Below are 9,848 nucleotides of genomic sequence, written 5' to 3'. Positions count from 1 at the left end.
TCAAACAAGCCAAGTACACTCAAGACATGCTCAAACGGTTCGAGCTCGAAGATGTCAAACCGGTCAAGTTTCCTATGCCAACCAGATGCAAGCTTGACAGTGATCCCAATGGTAAAGCAGTGGATCAAAAGGTATACCACTCCATGATTGGATCCCTCCTTTACCTTTGTGCATCTAGACCGGATATTATGTTGAGTGTAGGGATATGTGCACGGTTTCAATCCGCACCAAAAGAAAGTCATTACATGGCTGTCAAACGAATCTTTCGATATTTGGCTCATACCCCAAACTTTGGCCTCTGGTATCCCAAAGGAGCAAACTTCAATCTAGTTGGCTATTCTGACTCAGATTGGGCTGGAGATTGTGTGGAGAGGAAGTCAACATCTAGAGGGTGCCAATTCCTTGGTCGCTCTTTGGTAAGTTGGTCTTCAAAGAAGCAGAACTGTGTCTCCTTATCATCCACCGAAGCTGAGTATGTGGCAGCTGCAAGTTGTTGTGCACAATTGCTATGGATGAGGCAAACTTTAAAGGATTATGGTGTCACTTGTGACAAAGTGCCTCTTCTATGTGACAATCAAAGCACCATCAAGATTTCCCTCAACCCAGTGCAACATAGCAAAACCAAACATATTGATATTCGTCATCACTTCATCCGTGAACATATCAAGCTAGGTGATATTGAGGTTCACTTCATTCACACTGAAGAGCAACTTGCAGATATTTTCACCAAGCCACTTGATGAAGCAAGGTTCCGGGAGTTAAGGCATGAGCTAAATATCATTGATTCAAGTAATGTGGATTGAAACTAGGCATATTGCACCTCACTTCACATTCCATCTTGGTCTAGATGTAGGCATGGACATAGGGGGAGTGTTGTTCTCTCAATAAACTCTCCCTCCCCCTATTATGCGTAAATCAATCTAGTCTTTCACTTTAGCCATTGTCAAATGGTACTTGTGCTTCAAAGACGAGCATTGGTCATGAACCCAAGGATAATTCTTCGCGGTGTCATACCATTGTCTCAAACATAGGTGGCCACGGCCACCGCCCCTCCATCCTCTCGTGCGTATAAAGGAGAGGATATACAATGACAAGTCAGTACTTTTTCTTGGAAGTCATCCCTTCTTACTCACTTGTCATATGCCCAAGTCCCTCTCTTTTCTTAAAGCCGCGCTGCGACATTTGCAGCGGTACTACCGCCAGGGTAGCGGTACTACCGCCAGGACCCCCGCGGTACTACCGCCAGGGGTAGCGGTACTACCGCCAGAGCTCAAAATCTAACTCGGGCGGCTGGGATATTTCTAGGGTTTCGAGGGGGAGCGGTACTACCGCCAGGACCCCAGCGGTACTACCGCTGCACTCCAGCGGTACTACCGCCAGGTCAGCGGTACTACCGCTGTCCGTACCCCTTGGGCTATATAAAGGGAGGGGGAGCCCGATTTTCAATCTGTTTCTTCTTCCTGGCGGCTCCTCCCTCCCCTACCCTGAAAACCCCCCAATTGGATCTCACTTCGTGGAGCTCTTTCTCCCCGTTGGTGTGGAAAGACTGCTTCACTTCTTCTTCCTCCTCCAAAGCCATGAATCCCGGTAACAAAAGCTCCTCCCTTCTTCTATTTTGTTGTTCTTCGTGTTCTAGGGTTAGGAGCATTGGGGATTGGATTCATCTTGTTGATCCTATGGTTAGTTATTGGATGGCATGAAGGAATTTTTGAGGGGAGTATAGGTCCAATGGTTGTTGTTATGATTGCTGCCATGGTTTAGGATTTCACCGTCTTAGATCGAATATTTGAAATTTTGGATTAGATCTGAAACGTGCTCTCTCTTGCCTAGGCATGTTTGCACCTCGTATTACTATGTGTTCCTCTTGTCATTAGGGCTGGGGTGTACGCCTTAATGTTCATATTCAGTCCATGCCCTCGAAAACGAGTTTTACATGTGTAATCTGAAAGTCAAACCCCCAGCGGTACTACCGCCACGGGGTAGCGGTACTACCGCTGGGCCCCAGCGGTACTACCGCCAGGGGTAGCGGTACTACCGCTATGACCCCCAGCGGTACTACCGCCAGGACTGGCGGTACTACCGCCAGGCCCCAGCGGTACTACCGCCGGGGGTGGCGGTACTACCGCCAGAAGCATTCACGGTGTATTTTCTCTTTTGCTTAGCAATGCATGTTTTCGTTTTCTGCTCTTTCAAGATCCATTGCCTTGACTTTTCTTGTCGCCTCTTTTTCGCTTTGTGGTCTGTGTCACAGGTGGCTCTGCTCGCCGTTCGAACCCCCCACGGGACACGGCATCCAAACAGTTTCGCAACACAGAGGCGCCCAAGGGGTCTGCCACGTCCGGTCTTCCCCCTAAGAAGAAGTCCTTTAAGAAGGTCGCTCACAAGGACAAGAGGGTGAATATCCGCACAATGTCTCCCAAGGATTTTCTGCAATTTCGCACCAAGAACCACTATCTGCAGGAGAGGGAGAAGATCGATGGTGTTGAAAATGTCATTGCAAACTTCAAGAAGAACTATGTCTCTGTCCAGTGGATTGATCTGGCACACCTTCAGCGGCACACAGAGTACTTTGGTGATGCCCTTGCTCTGATTGACAAGATGGGCCTCAAAAACATCATCTCCTTCAAGACGGATTTTGACCCCACGGCAGTTGCTCAGTTCTATGTCACAGTTCACTTCTCCCCTGATGAACAGCGCTCCATGATATGGATGACTGGGCCACAGAAGATGACTGGTTCCTGGACAGAGTTCATGCAGTTCCTGCACGTTGATTTTCAGGGTGCTGACACCCCTCTTGGGCTGCGTCCTCACGCTCCAGCCCCCACTGATAAGGGCCTCGCAAAGGACAGACTGCAGACACTGTATCTGAGGAAGGGGGTGCTTCCCAAGCACCTGGACATCATGCACCGCATCTTTCGGAACACCCTCTTCCCTCAGAGTGGTAACTTCGATGAGGTCCATGGCTTCTTGGCTGAGATGTTGTTACTGTGTGAGGAGGCTATGTCTATGGAGTCTGCTCAACTGGATATTGCAGATGTGATGTTCACAGAACTATGGAACTGCATCATCAACCGTAAGGTCCCTATCTACGGGCCTTACCTGTTTGCATACATCTACCATAAGTGGCAACAGGCGTTTCCGGATGAGGTGCTCTACGCACAGTCTGACTACATTGTGCATGACCCAATCAAGCTGCGCGTCAAGGACAAGTGGGCCAACCCATCTTCATCTTCTCAGCACATGGACACTGATACAGAGACATCTGCTGGTAGAGGACCTGCCTCTCAGTCCCGCTCGTCTGCCATGCCATCTTGGGCTATCAAGTTGCAGGACAAGATGAAGACTCTCTTCTGTATGCAGGCCAAGGGTCAGTATCAGACACACGTGGCTCAGAAGCAGAGCCGCCAGAGACATAAGCGTGTTCTTAGGACCTTGGATGTGGACATCTCCAGTGGCTCAGAGGACGACATCACGCCTGAGGCCACGTGGATGCAGGCTCAGGGGTACCAGTGGTCGGGTGATGAGGCGCAAGATGAGGAGGAGACTGACCAGGAGGGGACCGACGAGTCTGGTGATCCTGAGGACGAGGAGTAGCTACCTGTGACATTAGGTGTGCCCCCTTTTTGGTGTCTTGTGCCAAAGGGGGAGAGAGTCTAGGAATTTGATTTCGTTCGATCTTGCATTGCTTTGCCTTATTTGCTTTGAACTTGGTTTGCTTCGTTTGCTATCTTGTGTGAGACATGATATTTCCTATGTGAGATTAGATTTATTTCCATCATATGCTGTGAGTCATATGTCATATATCTCTATCTTTTTACTCTCATATTATTATCCATGCAAATCCGTATTGTCATCAATCCACCAAAAAGGGGGAGATTGTTGAGGCATAATTTATGCCTAAGTAATTTTGGTGATTGATGACAGTACCATACAGGACTAATCGTGTGTGTCAAGGTTTGAGGCAACATTCGTCAACGGCACAAGACAACACGACTCCTCTCTTCGGGAACGGAAGCATGGCGCTATCCTAGATTCTCTTCATTTGAGTCATAGGAAAGCCGTACTATTAAGAGGGGATCCGTAGTGGAAAGGTTTGGGTGGAATCTATCTTTGCACACGCACACCTCTATTTTCTCCCTTTCCTTTATCCTTGGAGTGGCCCTCGCCGTTTTGTTCTTTGCGTCTCGGCAAAATGGTCCCCAGCGGTAGTACCGCTGGTCCCAGCGGTAGTACCGCTGGACTGCCAGCGGTAGTACCACTGCAGCCAGCGGTAGTACTGCTGGCTGGCGGTAGTACCGCCCCTGGTCAGCGGTAGTACCGCCAGGCTGACGGTAGTACCGCCCTGGCTGGCGGTAGTACCGCTCCAGGTGCCCTGTTCCACCTACCTAGCGGTAGTTCATGGACGGACCCTTTTGCGAAGACTTTCTCGGCGGTAGTAGTGCTTATGCACTACCAAGGGCCAGCGGTAGTACCGCTGGTTCCAGCGGTAGTACCGCTGGAAGGGCCAGCGGTAGTACCGCTGGTGCCAGCGGTAGTACCGCTGCATCCAGCGGTAGTACCGCCAGGCAGCGGTAGTACCGCTCCTTCCCAGCGGTAGTACCGCTGGATCTCGGGCAGAGAGTGGGAAAACGGTCTGAATTTTCCCCCCACTATATAAAGGGTTCTTCTAGCTGAGGAACCCTATCTCTTACCTCTCTAAGCTCCATTGTTGCTCCACAAGCTTAAAAGTGCCCGATCTCTCTCCCTAGCCAATCAAACTTGTTGATTCTTTAGGGATTGGTTGAGAAGGCCTAGATCCACACTTCCACCAAGAGAAAAGTTGATTCCCCCACCTATCCCTTGTGGATCTTGTTACTCTTGGGTGTTTGAGCATCCTAGACGGTTGAGGTCACCTCGAAGCCATATTCCATTGTGGTGAAGCTTCGTGGTCTTGTTGGGAGCCTCCAAGCTTTGTGTGGAGTTGCCCCAACCTTGTTTGTAAAGGTTCGGTCGCCGCCTTCAAGGGCACCTATAGTGGAATCACGGTACCTTGCATCGTGCGAGGGCGTGAGGAGAATCACGGTACCTTGCATCGTGCGAGTTTAGCTTTTTGGGGAGCATTGTGCCTCCACACCGCTCCAACGGAGACGTACTTCCTGTCAAAGGGAAGGAACTTCGGTAACACATCCTCGTCTCCATCGGTTCCACTTGTGGTTATCTCTAACCTTTACTTTGTATTTGCTTTTCCTTGTGACAATATCTTACTTGTCTTAATAGGTCTTGTTGATAGCTTCTATAGGGGTCACCTCTTTGTCATATTATTTGTGAACCCGTATAGTGTTTACCTTAACTTGTTAAGATTAATTAAAAAGTGGTCGTTGTCTATTCACCCCCCCCTCTAGCCAACCATATCGATCCTTTCACCATGAGACCCCTTGGGGCGTGATACCCCTCCTGATGGTCCCCGGCACCCCTCCCGGCACTCCCAGTACACTACCGATGAGCCCGAAACATTTCCGGTAATGCACGAAAACCATCCGGTAACCAAATGAGGTCATCCTATATATCAATCTTCGTTTCCGGACCATTCCGGAAACCCTCGTGACGTCCGTGATATCATCCGGGACTCCGAACAACATTAGGTAACCAACCATATAACTCAAATACGCATAAAACAACGTCGAACCTTAAGTGTGCAGACCCTGAGGGTTCGAGAACTATGTAGACATGACCCGAGTGACTCCTCGGTCAATATCCAATAGCGGGACCTGGATGCCCATATTGGATCCCACTTATTCTACGAAGATCTTATCGTTTGAACCTCAGTGCCAAGGATTCATATAATCCCGTATGTCATTCCCTTTGTCCTTCGGTATGTTACTTGCCCGAGATTCGATCGTCAGTATTCGCATACCTATTTCAATCTCGTTTACCGGCAAGTCTCTTTACTTGTTCCGTAATACAAGATCCCGCAACTTACACTAAGTCACATTGCTTGCAAGGCTTATGTGTGATGTTGTATTACCGAGTGGGCCCCGAGATACCTCTCCGTCATACCGAGTGACAAATCCCAGTCTTGATCCATACTAACTCAAGGAACACCTTCGGAGATACCTGTAGAGCATATTTATAGTCACCCAGTTACGTTGCGATGTTTGATACACATAAAGTATTCCTCCAGTGTCAGTGAGTTATATGATCTCATGGTCATAGGAACAAATACTTGACACGCAGAAAACAATAGCAACAAAATGACACGATCAACATGCTACGTCTATTAGTTTGGGTCTAGTCCATCACATGATTCTGCTATTGATGTGATCCCGTTATCAAGTGACAACACTTGCCTATGGCCAGGAAACCTTGACCATCTTTGATCAACGAGCTAGTCAAGTAGAGGCTTACTAGGGACAGTGTTTTGTCTATGTATCCACACAAGTATTGTGTTTCCAATCAATACAAGTATAGCATGGATAATAAACTATTATCATGAACAAAGAAATATAATAATAACTAATTATTATTTCCTCTAGGGCATATTTCCAAAAAAAGTTTCGCTGCGTTTGGACTCCGTTTGGTATTGATTTCCTGCGATGTAAAAAACATGCAGAAAACAGCAACTGGCACTGGGCACGATGTCAATAGGTTAGTACCAAAAATGTATAAAATGACTATAAAATGATTGTAAAACATCCAAGAATGATAATATAACACCAAGGAACAATGAAAAATTATAGATGTGTTGGAGACGTATCATCGGGTCTAACCATCGTCTTGCGGTAATTTTTCACGGACCAAGAGGGTGATAAAGCTAAACTCAGTGAGTTGGAAGCCCCCCAAGTGACCCATTGTTAGGGCATATTTATCTCCATATGTAGTTTTGGTAATTGTTGACAACCCGTATGGACTAATTGTTGCCTTAAATTATATTTGAAGGATTTGTTCATATGCACTTCTTGAAGTCCATCTGATGGTTTCAAGGAGTTTATATGATAACCAAGGTGGTATTCAAGGTATTATCCAAAGAGTGGTCATAAAGACTTAAGGTTGATCAAGACTAAGACAAAGAGTAAATCATGTTGATCAGCACACAAAGCGTACAAGATGTACCGAGAGCACATAAAGCGTACAAGATGTACCAAGAGGGGCCAAGTGATCACATGGTATGGTAAGCATTGTCCATTACGCTTGTGTGTACTTACCCATGGTCTTCGTGAGAGTTCTATGTGGTGTTAGGTGTGTTTCCATGGGCTTGTGTCAAGAGGAAGATCTCTTTCAACCCATAAAGGATGACATCAAGTGGTGATCGTCGTCAAGATTACGGTGTGCAAGTTCAAGTGGAGCATCACGAAGATATCTTGCTTGAAGCTTGCCATCCATTGTGGTGGCAATGGATTTGTGAAGATGTGCTGAAGAGTGGCTCACCTATAGTGAGTATGTGATACGTCCCAAACGTATCTATAATTTTGTTTGTTCCATGATCTTTTGGGTGACATTGGTATATGTTTTGCTACAGTTTTATATCATTTTACACATATTTGGACTAACATATTAACTCAGTGCACCCAGTGCCAGTTTATGTCTGTTGATGTCTATTTTGCATGGGCTTTTACCCAATTTTCCGAAGCCCGAAAAATTCCAGGAAAAATATATAAAAAATCAGCGAAACAGAAGCTTCCAGATCACCGAAGATGGGCCACAGGGGGGCCAGGGGCCGTCCAGGCAATCTGCTGGCGCGGCCAGGCTCTAGGCCGCGCCAGGGGGCCACCTGGGTGGGCCCAACTTCCTCCGGTGCCTTCCTTTGGCCTATATTTAGTCCCCCAAGAGGAAACCCTTCGACAACTTACAGAATCGCGAATTTCTCCATCATTCCGCCGTCGCAGCACTTCCGAGATCGGGAGCATCACGAGACCTCTTCCCGACACCCTGGCGGAGGGAGGATTGACCTTCGGGAGCTTCTCCACCGCCATGGACGCTTCCTGGACGTGTCGTGAGTAGTCCTCCTTGGACCATGAGTCCATGACCAGTAGCTATGTGATGTCTTCTCTCCAATCTTGTGCTTTAATGGTTAGTCCTTGTGAGATGCCCTACATGATCAAGGCATCTATGTAATTCTCTTGCTATTGCTATGCTCGGTTTGTTGGGATCCGATGGATTATGAGATTATGTTTAGATTTTTATGAGTTATATATTTGATTATCCTTTTATATTAAGTTCCTTAGTGATTCATGCATGTTCTCCATTGCTATTTATTGCTTTGGCCGAGTAGTAGATTGTAACTCCAAGAGGGAGCGTTATGCATGATTGTGGGTTCATGCCCCTCGATGTCTAGCTTGAGTGACATAAACATGAGACTAGGGGATGTGTTGTTGCCACCAGGGAAAAAACAACGGTGCTTGTGACCACGGTTGCAAGGATTGTTTACCTTACGCATAGTTCGTTAATGCAGTTGTTCGTTGCTTTGAGTTTACACTTTGGGTGGGACTCACAACATAATACCGGTGTGATGTTCTGGATAGATATCTCAAGGTGGACGATTAGTAAGTAGATGCTGATGAATAAACGGTCTACTTGTGTTGGCGTATTGCCCATTACTATTGAACCTCTAACTATCAAGTAGCCTAATTAGCATTGCGATGCGTTCATAATTTTGTCAATTGCCCAACTGTGATTTGTTTACCCAAGCATAGTTGTTTATCGTCTTTTGGGAGAGAGACATCACTTGTGAACATCATGTGACTCTGGTCCATATCACCATCATTGTTTTCACCTCCATCATTTACCGCTTTCATTTACTTTTCCGTTGCAATCACTATTACCTTCCCGCTTGTGTTTTGATCCTTTGTAAACTACAAGGTCGGAGAGATTGACAACCTCTCTGTACTCGTTGGGACCAAAATTATTTGTGTGTGTGCAGGTCCACGTCTTCTGCTAGCTCCAGGGTGGAAGACACCTACTTATTGAGCCTAGGAGTCCTACTGGTTCGATAAACCTTACAGTTCTCGTGTGAGGGAAAACTTGTTGTTGACTACATCTCAACCTTCCACTTGGGGTAACCAACGAGGAGCGAGAAGTATATACATCATCTTGTCATCAGTATGGGGGAGCAATCAGCTAGTCTTCATCAAACCAACGCAATCAAGAAAGGTGGTCCATCTTGAGGAAGCCAAGATCATCATCATCTATCTCAAGAGGACTAGGTGCAAGGTGTAGGTTTGCCCTTGATAGGTTTTTCTATTCTGTAGATTGTCGTACTTTCAAGGGGGGCTCTCAAGTGAGTAGCTTGATTGTATCGTTCGTTGAGAGCTCAAACCATTTGCATCCTTGCATTATATTCCTTCGTTCTTCTTTGGTGTTTCTCTTTGTGAATTTTAGAGCTTATGGTCATCTTCATGACAAGCTCGAGTTCATCGAAAATGGAGTCCATATGCATCTTCTATGATGTTTTCGATGTTGGAAGTTTTTGCCAATTCGTCATTCATAGAGGTCTCACATCTCTATATCATTGGCATTTTCATAACTACATGTTCTTAAGATTTTCGTTGTTTGGATAGCTCTTGTCGTCCTGAATCCAACAAGATTGAATTTGCTCAATTCAGAGCTCATTTCCAGAAGTTATGGCAGTTCTGGTAGTCCTTTTCTCTTCCTCACTGACCGTTGTACCGCTGCCATGGTGGTTGTACCAGCCCAGCCGCCCACAACTGGTCCACAACCGGTCACGGGTCTGTTTAGCTGCGGTTGTTGGGCGGTGGTGGCCCGGTTATATTGCTATATTAAATATAGTCGGTACTACTCGTGTTCCAAGCGGTTGTACCGCTTGGGACTTAGCCACGCCCAATGGCCAAGTCTTTGTTTTGGACCGGTTGTTG

The sequence above is a fragment of the Hordeum vulgare genome, chromosome 2H (assembly GCF_904849725.1).
Source record: "Hordeum vulgare subsp. vulgare chromosome 2H, MorexV3_pseudomolecules_assembly, whole genome shotgun sequence".
NCBI lineage: Eukaryota > Viridiplantae > Streptophyta > Magnoliopsida > Poales > Poaceae > Hordeum > Hordeum vulgare.
Note: the sequence above shows the minus strand (reverse complement) of the source record.